The sequence below is a fragment of the Podarcis melisellensis genome (assembly GCF_964234715.1).
Source record: "Podarcis melisellensis genome assembly, chromosome: 6".
NCBI classification, from domain to species: Eukaryota; Metazoa; Chordata; class Lepidosauria; order Squamata; family Lacertidae; genus Podarcis; species Podarcis melisellensis.
The window spans coordinates 88798329-88810785 of record NC_138538.1 but is presented as its reverse complement, the minus strand read 5'-3'; the positions used below and the strand labels follow the sequence as shown (position 1 = coordinate 88810785).

At 44.2% G+C, this 12457-nt stretch overlaps 1 protein-coding gene across 4 annotated transcripts in view; it reads right to left on the bottom strand.

Annotated features, from left to right (window-relative positions):
- PRRX1 (paired related homeobox 1) overlaps positions 1-12457 on the bottom strand; it is a 95235-nt gene that overhangs the window by 15916 nt on the left and 66862 nt on the right. The window lies entirely within an intron of this gene.

The following is a 12457-nucleotide window of genomic DNA, read 5'->3' as shown; positions in this document are numbered from 1 at the left end:
TGAAAGAATGTACCTTCATTTTCTTTGCATTTCCAACATTTATTATCGGGCAAATGATAAATTTTTGCAAGCTTGACTGGGGTTATGTACCACCTGTAAATCATTTTCATAATATTCTCTCTTAAGGCATTGCATGCAGTAAACTTCATACCTGTGGTCCATAACTGTTCCCAGTCAGCAAACATAATATTATGTCCAACATCTTGTGCCCATTTAATCATAGCAGATTTCACCGTTTCATCCTGAGTGTTCCATTTCAACAACAAGTTATACATCTTTGACAAAATCTTAGTTTTAGGTTCTAACAACTCTGTTTCTAATTTTGATTTTTCCACCTGTAAGCCAACTTTCTTGTCCAAATTATATGCCCCAAGGTTTATTTTAATCCTGCTAGTGTCTTCATGTTTTTACAATGATCATTCAAATACCAAATAAATCTACTCCAGTCTCTTTGGAATGTCTGGTCACTTTGGTTCCAGATCCTACCAGTCAGCTTGGCCAACTCCGCATAGACCATCATCTTCGTCTGCCACTCCTGCTCTCCTACTTTCAAGGATCGCCAGGTTCTGGGAGATGGAGGGTCTGGAAGGCTTTCTAGTGATAACGTGTCAGCCAGCTGCTCCAGCTCTGCCTCCTCCTCCTCTTCCATTATTTCCCAACTTTCCCCCACATCTTCCCCTGACCTGTGATCTCCCTCAAACTCCTGTTGTAATTCTGAACCGTCTTCCTCTTCTCTGGAAGGGTCAGGCTGGGGAGGCCATCTCCACCATTCCTCCTCTGTCCAGTCACAGACAATCAGGTTCTATGACATGGGCGGGGCTTCTTGAACAGCCAGTTATTTTAATTATTTCACCCATCAGTCACAAACAAGAGATAACAGACCAAGGCAACAATTAAAAGGCACATAATGGCAGAACAAGAACTAATTACAGTGGTACCTCGGGTTAAGTACTTAATTCGTTCCGGAGGTCCGTTCTTAACCTGAAAGTGTTCTTAACCTGAAGCACCACTTTAGCTAATGGGGCCTCCCACTGCCGCCGCACAATTTCTGTTCTCATCCTGAAGCAAAGCTCTTAACCCGAGGAACTATTTCTGGGTTAGTGGAGTCTGTAACCTGAAGCGTATGTAACCTGATGCATATGTAACCCGAGGTACCACTGTATAACAAAAACCCTGCCTAGAGACAGCGGCATAGCTAGCCGCTCAGGTGCCTGGTGTGGGGGCGTGTCCTGCAGCCAGGGGTGGGGCTAGCTGTCTGTGGGGGCGGGGCAAGACTTTCTGGTGCTTCAAGTCTCTCCACCGTCTCCCCCTCAAGCTGCAGGGGGGCGGAGGAAGAGGCAGTAGGCAGACGCAAGTCCCACTTTGCCGTTTCAGGCACCTAAGCTACCGCATCACTCCTAAAAAGTTTTGTGATATATATATCATTTTGTCACCCCCTTCAGTGATGTCGCCCGGGGCGGTCTGCACCCCCCACCCCCACCCCTTCCTCCGCCACTCCCTAGAGAAGCACATCCTGCAACTGTAACTCAACCTGAATTCAGTTAGCATCTAGCCACAAATGCCCAGATTGCTCTTCGCTACACACAAATCAAAACGGATCTGTTATCGCTTTGAAAGTCAGCAAGGCAAAGGTAGCTTGGGTTCCAGTGACCTCTTTGTTTTCACTGGCCACAAGAAAATGCTTTATGTCGTATCTGACTAGAGGTGATGATCATTAAATGATGAGTAAAGGGATCCTGTACATTCATTGGGTGAAATTAGATGGGCATGTGCTGGTCAATGCGGCTATAAAGCAGAGATGTGGCTGTGCTTCTTCTATTGCACTGAGCACCAAAGGGAAGGGAGTGAAGCCCAGCTCATCCTCTTCAGCAGGTCTACTCTGAGTAGGGCTAGAACTGAATACAACCCAACATGGACAAATATACCAGAGGGCATGTCTTGTTTATTATGCAGGTATGCTTCTTGCCAGGGAATTGAGAGTTCGCAACACCTCGCTGTTGAATAATAATAATAATTTATTTAATAAATTTAATAATTTATTTATTTATACCCCACCCATCTGGCCGGGCCTCCCCGGCCACTCTGGGCAGCTTCCAACAAAATATTAAAATTCAATGTTTGTCCATCAAACATTAAAAGCTTCCCTAAACAGGGCTGCCTTCAGATGTCTTCTAAAAGTCTGGTAGTTGTTGTTTTCTTTAACATCTGGTGGGAGGGTGTTCCACAGGGCGGGTGCCACTACCGAGAAGGCCCTCTGCCTGGTTCCCTGTAACTTGGCTTCTGGCAGTGAGGGAACTGCCAGAAGGCCCTCAGCGCTGGACCTCAGCATCCGGGCAGAACAATGCGGGTGGAGACGTTCCTTCAGATATACTTGAAGTGTGTGCTAAGAGCTTAGCTACACATTGCATACAGCCAGACTCACATACAGCTTCTTATACAAAGGTCTTCCTCGTACAACTACCCCAACAAAGGGGCTCATCCAGACTTCCTTTTGTTCTGCGTTTCTAGGCACAGGTCCGCATTTTAAAGCTCCGTGCCCAAGCAGCTTTGTTGTTTGTTTTTGTCTGGGAAAACTCACGTTTTGCTCCTCAATTGGAGCAAATGGCAATCAAGTTTCCTGCAGATTGCTGTTTGCTCCAATTCAGTAATAAAATGTGGATTTTCCCAGGGAAAGCGCCAGGACAAAAGAAAAACCTTCTCGAGCAGAGAGCTTGTCCATGCTTTTCCGCAAGTCTTGTTGGGTTTCTGCTTCTCTCGTGTTGTCTAAACACAGGTCCAAGCCTTTGCCCCGGAAACCCTGCTTTGTGGTCGCTAAATCAGAACCAGCAGCAATCTGCAGAAAACCCAATTGCTTTGTTTTTTCCCGATTCAGTGCTTAAACTGCAAGTTTTCTCTGGGGGAAAGTGTTGGGACAAGAGGAAGTGTAGATGAGCATACAGCTTTAAAGTGTGGACCTGGAAAAGGAATAGGTAAAGGGACCCCTGACCGTTAGGCCCAGTCGTGACCGACTCTGGGGTTGTGGTGCTTATCTCGCTTTATTGGCCGAGGGAGCCAGCGTACAGCTTCCGGGTCATGTCACCAGCGTGACTAAGCCGCTTCTGGCGAACCGGAGCAGTGCACAGAAACGCTGTTTTGCTTCCTGCCGGAGTGGTACCTATGTATCTACTTGTACTTTGCATGCTTTTGAATTGCTAGGTTGGCAGGAGCAGGGACCGAGCAACGGGAGCTCACCCTGTCGCGGGGATTCGAACCGCCGACCTTCTGATTGGCAAGTCCTAGGCTCTGTGGTTTAACCCACAGCGCCACCCGCGTCCCTGGACCTGGAAAGTACGGTGCAAAAAAGAAGTCTGCATGAGCCCAGGCAGGGAAGGCTAGAGTGTCTTGAAGTCTCACTCTTCACGAAGGAGAAATACTCTGGGTTAATCAAAGGAATAATAGCTCATGGCCCAAGGATTAAAGGAACTATGCAATGATATGGTTGCTTGTGTGCACACACACACATCCTTACTGGGGAAGATACGCAGTTTGAGAGTTAACCACTCCTTCTCTACCAAGTTATGGAAAGCTTGACTCCTTCAAGCAAGTGCCTATTTCTGCTCTCTTGAGTTGCTGGGGCTTTTCCTAGAAAGAGAAGGAGACAGGAAAAGCATCAGGGGTGAGCCATTTCAAGTCTCTCCAGTCTCCCCTGACTGTCAGGTTAGCGGTAGGAAGCGGACTCTTGGATAAACAGTCAACCCTGTCTGCTTTATACATGAGCAACTGCAATGTGTAGCTAATTTTTGGCATACGCTCCATCCACAAGGAGGCCCGGCTAATACCTGCTCCCAGACAACTTGGACTTCCCTGCTCTCCCGTTGTCACGAGAGACTTCGAACATCAGAACAGGGTTGAAGTGTGAAGTAGTCAAAAATACCGATCTATGATGGGTGAGGGGTTCTGTCTCTCTCTCCATCCTCCCTGCCCAGGGTAGTTAGGAAAATGTAGCTCTTACCCCAGTCATCAGTTGCTATTTTGACTGCTGTATGGATTGTTCCTCTTGGCCCCTGTCCCAATTTCCTAGCAGTTCCAGGACGTTTTCTTGCTCCTCAAAGACAACCGGTATACCATTTTTCCAGCACATTCAAGAGCCATAGCTGTCAACTGTCCCTTATTTGACGGGAAAGTCCCTTATCCCAGGGCTGTGTCCCGCTGCTGTCCCTTATTGATGATGTCCCTTAAATTTCCCGGGTTTCAAAGGAAGCAGCTCCTCTCCCTCCCTGCCTGCCGGCCAGGGAGGAGGGAGGCTCCAACTGTGTTGCTTGGCTGCGTTGCTCACCCAATAAGGAGTCTAAGAACGACTGGGGGGGTGGAGCTTGCATGCTTTGTGCTGATCAAATCGGCCGCATTGCCTGGGGACTCGCCTTTGCTCAGAGCTTCCCAGCGGAGAGGTGACGGTGGTTTTCCTTGCTGCATCCGCTTTGCCGGGTTGCTGCGCTGTGGGAACCACCGCTTGAGGCTTCATTTGGCTGCTGGCTGGGCTTTCTGCCTTTGGTTCGGAGGGGCTCAGAAGTTGAACATACCTGTGCTGGGAAAATCCCTTATTTTGGCTGCTGATCCCTTATTTTCGAGGCTGCTGGTCCCTTATTTTCAAATCTGTAAGTTGACAGCTATGTCAAGAGCCTCTTCTACCTACTGCTACTCAGTTGAAATCTCCTAGATGAGAAGCCAGCTGCGATCTGTTCAAGTCCATGTTAACACTGCATTGACTTGGGAAGCAATTGAAATCAGGAATTATAAAGCCCTGAACGGTGCATGGGCACAATATCTCAAGGACCCCTCACTTCAGATGAACCTCCCCGACTCTGAGATCATCCTCAGAGACCCTTCTTCGTGTGTCTCCTCCACAAGAGGCTCGGAAGGTGGGAATACAACAGTGGGGCCTTTTCTGTGGTGGCTACCTGCTTGTGGAATAGCCCTAATATACATACTAAAGGACCCCTGACCATTAGGTCCAGTCGTGGCCGACTCTGGAGTTGTGGCGCTCATCTCGCTTTATTGGCCGAGGGAGCCGGCGTACAGCTTCTGGGTGATGTGGCCAGCATGACTATGCCACTTCTGGCGAACCAGAGCAGCGCACGGAAATGCCATTTACCTTCCCGCTGGAGCGGTACCTATTTATCTACTTGCACTGGCATGCTTTCAAACTGCAAGGTTGGCAGGAGCAGGGACCGAGCAATGGGCGCTCACCCCGTCGCGAAGATTCGAACCACGAACCTTCTGATCGGCAAGTCCTAGGCTCTGTGGTTTAACCCACAGCGCCACCCGCAGCCCTAATATACATACTATACCGTTTTAAATGTGTTTATAGGAGGGGGTGGGGGTTATTGGATTGTTTTTAATTTTTTATGTATTTTTATGTTTTGAACTTCCCTGAGATCTACGGATGAAGGGCGGTGTATTATTATTATCATGGAATAGGACATCCCTATTTTCATCGGAGAAATGTTGGAGGGTGTGCAGTTATAAAACGATGGCTGCTGGGTCAGGATTTGTGCTGCAGTGGCAATCTATGGGAAATAACTCCTGTAACCCACAGAGATGCTCGCCGGCCCACACCTGCAGACAGCCTTTGTCCCCCTTCTTTAAAATATAGTTGACAGTCTAGGGAGGCCCCTGGCTCTCACCTTTGCAAGCATATGTTTCTATGATTAAAAATAGATAGGGCACCTCTATGGGAACTTCAGCAAAGTCCAAGGCCCTACAAGATTTGTTTTGGCAGCCCTACTTGGCTTAGAACTTTGCCTATGCCGTAAATTCAACTCAAAAAAAAGGAGGAGGCATAAATTTTCTATGCATTTTTCCTATTTCCACAGAGTTTCTTCTGATTGTTAAAGCAGAGAAAACCCGCAGCTGCTTCTAGACTTTAATAGCTATTCCCCCCAACTCTGGAATTTCATATGTTAGATTTAAGTCTGCTGCAGAAAGAACACACCTCTCTGAAAAAACTTCAGGGTTGTCAGTTCCTGAGAACAAAGACTTGGAGCGCAATTCAGCCCAAACTAAAGCCCTTTCATTTCTAGTGGGACTGATCTAAGCATTGTTTGATTTTGCCTCACTAAAATCACAGGGGACTTGGGTTGGATTGCATCCAATATACGGCCTAGGACCCTCGTACCTACGGGACCGCCTCTCCTGGTATGTCCCACAGAGAAATTTACGGTCTGCAAATAAAAACATCCTGAAGATCCCAGGCCACAGAGAGGTTAGGCTGGCCTCATCTAGAGCCAGGGCTTTTTCGGCTGTGGCCCCAATCTGGTGGAACGCTCTGTCACAATAGACTAGGGCCCTGCGGGACCTGACATCTTTCCGCAGGGCCTGCAAGACAGAGCTGTTCCACCAGGCCTTTGGTCAGGGCACAGCCTGACCCCCTCCTCTGGCAATCTGCACAGAATTTTGCTTAATCGGTTGCCATCAATTTGATTTTAATTAATTTTATAATGAATGTTTTTAGAATGTTGGATTATTTTGATTGTTGTTAGCCGCCCTGAGCCCAGCTTCGGCTGGGGAGGGCGGGATATAAATAAAATTTATTATTATTATTATTATTATTATTATTATTATTATTATTATTATCCTCTGCAAGCCTTGCCCATTTACGCATGAGACCTCCCTTCTAAATGGGTCGCCTTAATTGTTATACAAATTCTTTTTTATTATTGTTAAAACAATTCTTTATTACAAAACAATTTACATATAACATAGACGACAACACATAAACAAACATAGACACTAACAACATATCATTAAGTTCCAATTCACCTAATTGTACTTTTTACACCTTATTAATCTATATGCACTTCATTATTATTATTTTTTCTATTACTTATCACAAGAATTTTTACTTTTATAGTTTCCTTATACTTCAAGATTCAATCTAAATCTGTCAGGAGATTTGCATTATCATAATACTTTCTAAGGTATTCTTTAAATATTATCCAGTCTTTGTTGACTTTCTGGTTTGAGTTTCCTCTTATTCTCCCAGTCATTTTCGCGAGTTCTAAATATTCTATCATCTTCGCTTGACAGTCAGTTTTTGTGGGCATTAAGTCTCCTTTCCAATTTTTGGTTATCAAATCCTAGCTGCCATGGTTATGTACATAAAAAGGGTTCCTTTTTTTGTATTTCAGTGGACATAGTACCTAACAGAAAGGCTTTGGGTCTTTTTTTAAATGAGAATTTAAAGAGCTTTTTGAGTTCATTATATATTATATCCCCAAATTCTCTTCTCTTAACATAGTCCCACCATATGTGCATAAAGGTACCTATCCCTTTTTTACATTTCCAGCAGGCATCTGAAATTTTATTGTACATCTTAGCCATTTTGGCTGGAGTCAGGTACCATCAAGACAGTATTTTTATTACGTTTTCTCTCACATGCTGTGAGCATTATGTCTTTTCTCCACAGCCTTTCCCATTCATTCATTCATTCATTCATATACGGTATATATTATCCAATGTCTTGGGCCCAACAGACCATAACCGATTTTACCTCTTCCTCCTTGACTTCCCAGTCAAGGAGGAGATTATACATCTTAGATAGATATTTTCCCTTAGGCCGTGTTAGATTTTCCTCTAGTTTTGATATTTCTCCAGCAAACCCTTTCTTTTTGTCTGTACTTTATCTTTCATTCAGTTGGAAGTATTGGAGCCAGGTATACAAAATTGTTATACCAATTCATTGGTTAGGGTTGGGCTGGGCTGGTATCGACAAAATGCTATTATTTTAAAAAAGAAATTTATCCCTTCACTTCCAGGTGGTCCAGCCCGCTTTGCCACTTGAGGCAAAATGGGACTTTGCCATGCCACGCCCTCCCTTCCCCTCCCCACTTCCCGGTGAATGGCAATACTATGCTTCCCTCTCACTGAAACTCACCAAAAGTGGGGCGCCCCAGCAGCAGCAGCAGAAGCGCTTTTGCCACTGAGGCAACTTGCTTCACCTTGACCCATGGGTGGGCCAGCTGTGCTCTCTTCATTTTTATTTTTTTAAGTATATCTTTCTTGATTTAAAATAAATACATTTATGGGAAAACAGACAAACGAACCAATAAACAAACATGCAATCAAACAAATAATGAAGAAGTCAAACAAACAACCACAATATAAGAAACAACAAAATTAGTATAACTAACATCATTTATACTCCCGATACTGAAATCAGTTATAAAACTTATAAAGAAAGAAATTATAAATGACTTCCAATTAATCTCACTTATACCGCACAGTTCCATATTACTTATATAGTCTCTTTTTATCTCCCTACTAACTTATATTTATACAATACAAGGATCAGTCTAGTTCTGCCAAGATGTTTCCTTTCATACCATAGTTTTTTAAGTATTCTTTAAAGATTCTCCACTCCTTATAGGCTTTTTATTTTGGTTGGCCTCTTATCCTTCCCGTCGCCTTCGCTAGCTGCAGATATTCTGCCATTAGGTTTTGCCAGTTTGCCGTATTGGGTATTGTTGTATTTTTCCAATTTCTTGCTACTAATATTCTGGCTGCCGTTATCCCATACATGAACGATGTTCTTTTCGATTTCCCTATTTCTTTTGGCAGGATGCTTAATAAAAATATTTCTGGCCTTTTTAAATGTAAATTTAAATAATTTTTTAAGTTATTCATATATATTATTCCAAAATACACATATGTCTGTACACTTCCACCACATATGCAAATAAGACCCAATTTCTCTGTTACATCTCCAACATATCACTTCAATAACTATTCTGTTTGAGAATACACTTTTTGGCTACCATTTTAATATAAGCTGGCCCTAGAATCCTGTAGGGTTGAAGATGCAAGGCATAAATGTGAAAAACAAGCGAGTAAATAACTACAGTGGAACCTCTGGTTTTCGAACGTAATCCGTTCCGGAAGACCATTCGAGTTCTGAAATGTTCAAAAACCAAAAACTCAGTGGCAGACAGCTAGGCCTCAGGATCTTGCACCCAGCGGAAGCTGCGTGGCATGTTCAACTTCCAAGGCTAGTTCGGAAACCGAAGCATTTACTTCCAGGTTTACGGCATTTGTAAACTGAAATGTTAGTCAATGTAGACATTCAAAAACTGAGGTACCACTGTAAATGGATGGCTTTCAGTCTCACTCAGCTATACAGCTGCAAACAAACCATTTTGAATGTGTTGCATAGTGCAATATACAATTGTGACACTAGGTGGTGATGGTGAGCTATGCATTTTTCAATGCATTTTTCAAAACCATTAAAACAAATAAAGCATTTTCATAACGTTTTTTAACGTGCCTGTAGATTCTACCTCAGACCCATTCCTGACTGACAAAGAGTTCCTAAGCCAAGAAGAATGGAGACAAAAACTTATGGAATATGCAGAAATGGTGAAACTTACTGGAAAAATAAGAAATCGAGATAACAAACTTTTTATAAAACAATGGAAATGGTATTATATTGACAAATAACCTGTAAATAAGGTTATTGTAATAACCTGCAGTTTTGTAAGAGTATGTATTTAAAGTAGATGAATAAATGAACAAATTAAGTTAATTTGGATATGCAGAATTTTTTTAAAAAAAAAAACAAATTTAAGGAACCACAGACAGAGGGGGAAGGAAGTCAAGTTTTTAATTGTTAAAATGATTGTAAAATTATTGAAATGTATACAATTGAAAATAATAAATAGGAGGAGGAGGAGGAAGAGGAGAAGAAGAATTTTTAAAAAGACAAAGAGTTCCAAAGCTAAGTGTCCTTTTGAAAGAGTGGCTTTTCATCTGTGAAAGAGGGAGGGAGGGAGGGAGAGAGGGGGGAGAGACTGGGGAGAATAAGATCCATCAGATATGTTACTTTCCAGCCTCACAATCCAGTCTTAAAGCAAACCCAGAAAATTACCATCAATAGCAACCATGAGTAGAGAAACTAACATTATTTTTATTATCCTTTCTTTTCTAAATTGCCATACCTGTAGCTCAGGGCTTGTCCACGCTTCCACTTCCCCTGGGGAAAACTGCTCTTTGCTGCTGAATCAGAGCAAATGTCCATCGGGTTTCCAGTGAACTATCATTTTCTTCAATTCAGCGGTAACTAGCAGGTTTCCCGGGGGGGGGGGACACAGAAAACCTCTCAGCAGTGGTGGAGGAACCCTCTTCAGCAACCGGGGTGGGACACCGAGGGGCGGGGCAAACCGCCCGGTGATGCATGTGCGACGTCTGTACAGACTGCGCATGTGCGGCATCCCATACGGTCGCCATGTGAGAGGCAGCCCATACAGACGCCGTGAGAGCAGTGCCCATACTGACTGTGCGTGCCCTTGCTCTACAGCTGGGGGAGGCAGGGACCACCTTCTCACCCCCCAGAGTGGCACCTGGGGAGGACTGCCCCCTCCGCCCCCTCCCCCACTTCATACACCCCTGCCTCTAGGACCTGTGCTTTATAGGCATGGGACAAGTGTGGATGAGCCCTCAGTTGCCAGGAGAAGAGCCCTACTAGAATGGATCAAAGGCACACGCAGTCTAGAACTTTTTTATGTATGCCACAGCAGCAGCAAGAATACTCATCGCAAAGCACTGGAAGACACAAGATCTACCCACCCTGGAAGAGTGGCAGATGCAAGTAATAGACTATATGGAACTGGCAGAAATGACCGGCAGAATACGAGATCAAGGAGAAGAGCAGGTGGAAGAGGACTGGAAGAAGTTTAAAGTTTACCTACAAAAATATTGTAAAATTTATGAAGGCTAAGGGCATTGTAAATGAAATGAAGGGGTTCTAGTGATTAAGATAAATTAGAGTATAAAGGGAAGGACAAAGGATGAATTTGAATAATAAATGATCTTGCTGAATTAATCTTTAAAGTGGAATACAAGAAAGGAAGGCGGGTGGAAGTAAGGAAAATAAGATCTGGAAGGGTATTAATTTGAAAGAGAGCTTTTTTTATGCTAAATTTTTTATGTTTTTCTTTTTTTCTGTTTTTCTGTTTGCCTTTTTGATGTGTGTTGATTGTTGTTTTTGTGACTTTCTTTTGTAAAACCTAATAAAAATATGATTTTAAAAAAAAAACAAAGGCACACGCAGTCCAGCATCTTGCTCTTCCAGCAGCCAATCAGATGCCTCTAGGAAGCCCAAAAGCAGGACCTGGGTACCACAGCCTCTCTTCCCTCTTCTGATTCTCAGAAACTGGTATTGGGAGACATAGTGCTTCCTCTCCTTAACACATCCACACATATAAAGGTAAAGGGACCCCTGGCCATTAGGTCCAGTTGTGGCTGACTCTGGGGTTGCGGTGCTCATCTCGCTTTATTGGCCGAGGGAGCCGGCGTACAGCTTCCGGGTCATGTGGCCAGCATGACTAAGCCGCTTCTGGAGAACCAGAGCAGCGCATGGAAACACCGTTTACCTTCCTGTCGGAGTGGTACCTATTTATCTACTTGCACTTTGACGTGCTTCCGAACTGCTAGGTTGGCAAGAGCTGGGACCAAGCAACGGGAGCTCACCCCATCATGGGGATTCGAACCGCCGACCTTCTGATCGGCAAGTCCTAGGCTCTGTGGTTTAACCCACAGCACCACCTGCGTCCCTCCACATATATGAGAAAACAAACAAGATGAATTTTAACAGGGAGAAATGTAAAGTATTGCACTTGGGCAAAAAAAATGAGAGGCACAAATACAAGATGGGTGACACCTGGCTTGAGAGCAGTACATGTGAAAAGGATCTAGGAGTCTTGGTTGACCACAAACTTGACATGAGCCAACAATGTGACGTGGCAGCTAAAAAAGCCAATGCAATTCTGGGCTGCATCAATAGGAGTATAGCATCTAGATCAAGGGAAGTAATAGTGCCACTATATTCTGCTCTGGTCAGACCTCACCTGGAGTACTGTGTCCAGTTCTGGGCACCACAGTTCAAGAAGGACACTGACAAACTGGAACGTGTCCAGAGGAGGGCAACCAAAATGGTCAAAGGCCTGGAAACGATGCCTTATGAGGAACGGCTAAGGGAGCTGGGCGTGTTTAGCCTGGAGAAGAGGAGGTTAAGGGGTGGTATGATAGCCATGTTCAAATATATAAAAGGATGTCCCATAGAGGAGGGAGAAAGGTTGTTTTCTGCTGCTCCAGAGAAGCGGACACGGAGCAATGGATCCAAACTACAAGAAAGAAGATTCCACCTAAACGTTAGGAAGAACTTCCTGACAGTAAGAGCTGTTCGACAGTGGAATTTGCTGCCAAGGAGTGTGGTGGAGTCTCCTTCTTTGGAGGTCTTTAAGCAGAGGCTTGACAACCATATGTCAGGAGTGCTCTGATGGTGTTTCCTGCTTGGCAGGGGGTTGGACTCGATGGCCCTTGTGGTCTCTTCCAACTCTATGATTCTATGATTCTATGATTCAAATATGGTACTAAATTAAATGCAAAACATTTCTAGTTATTAACAGCATCCCCCTGAGGGTTCTTT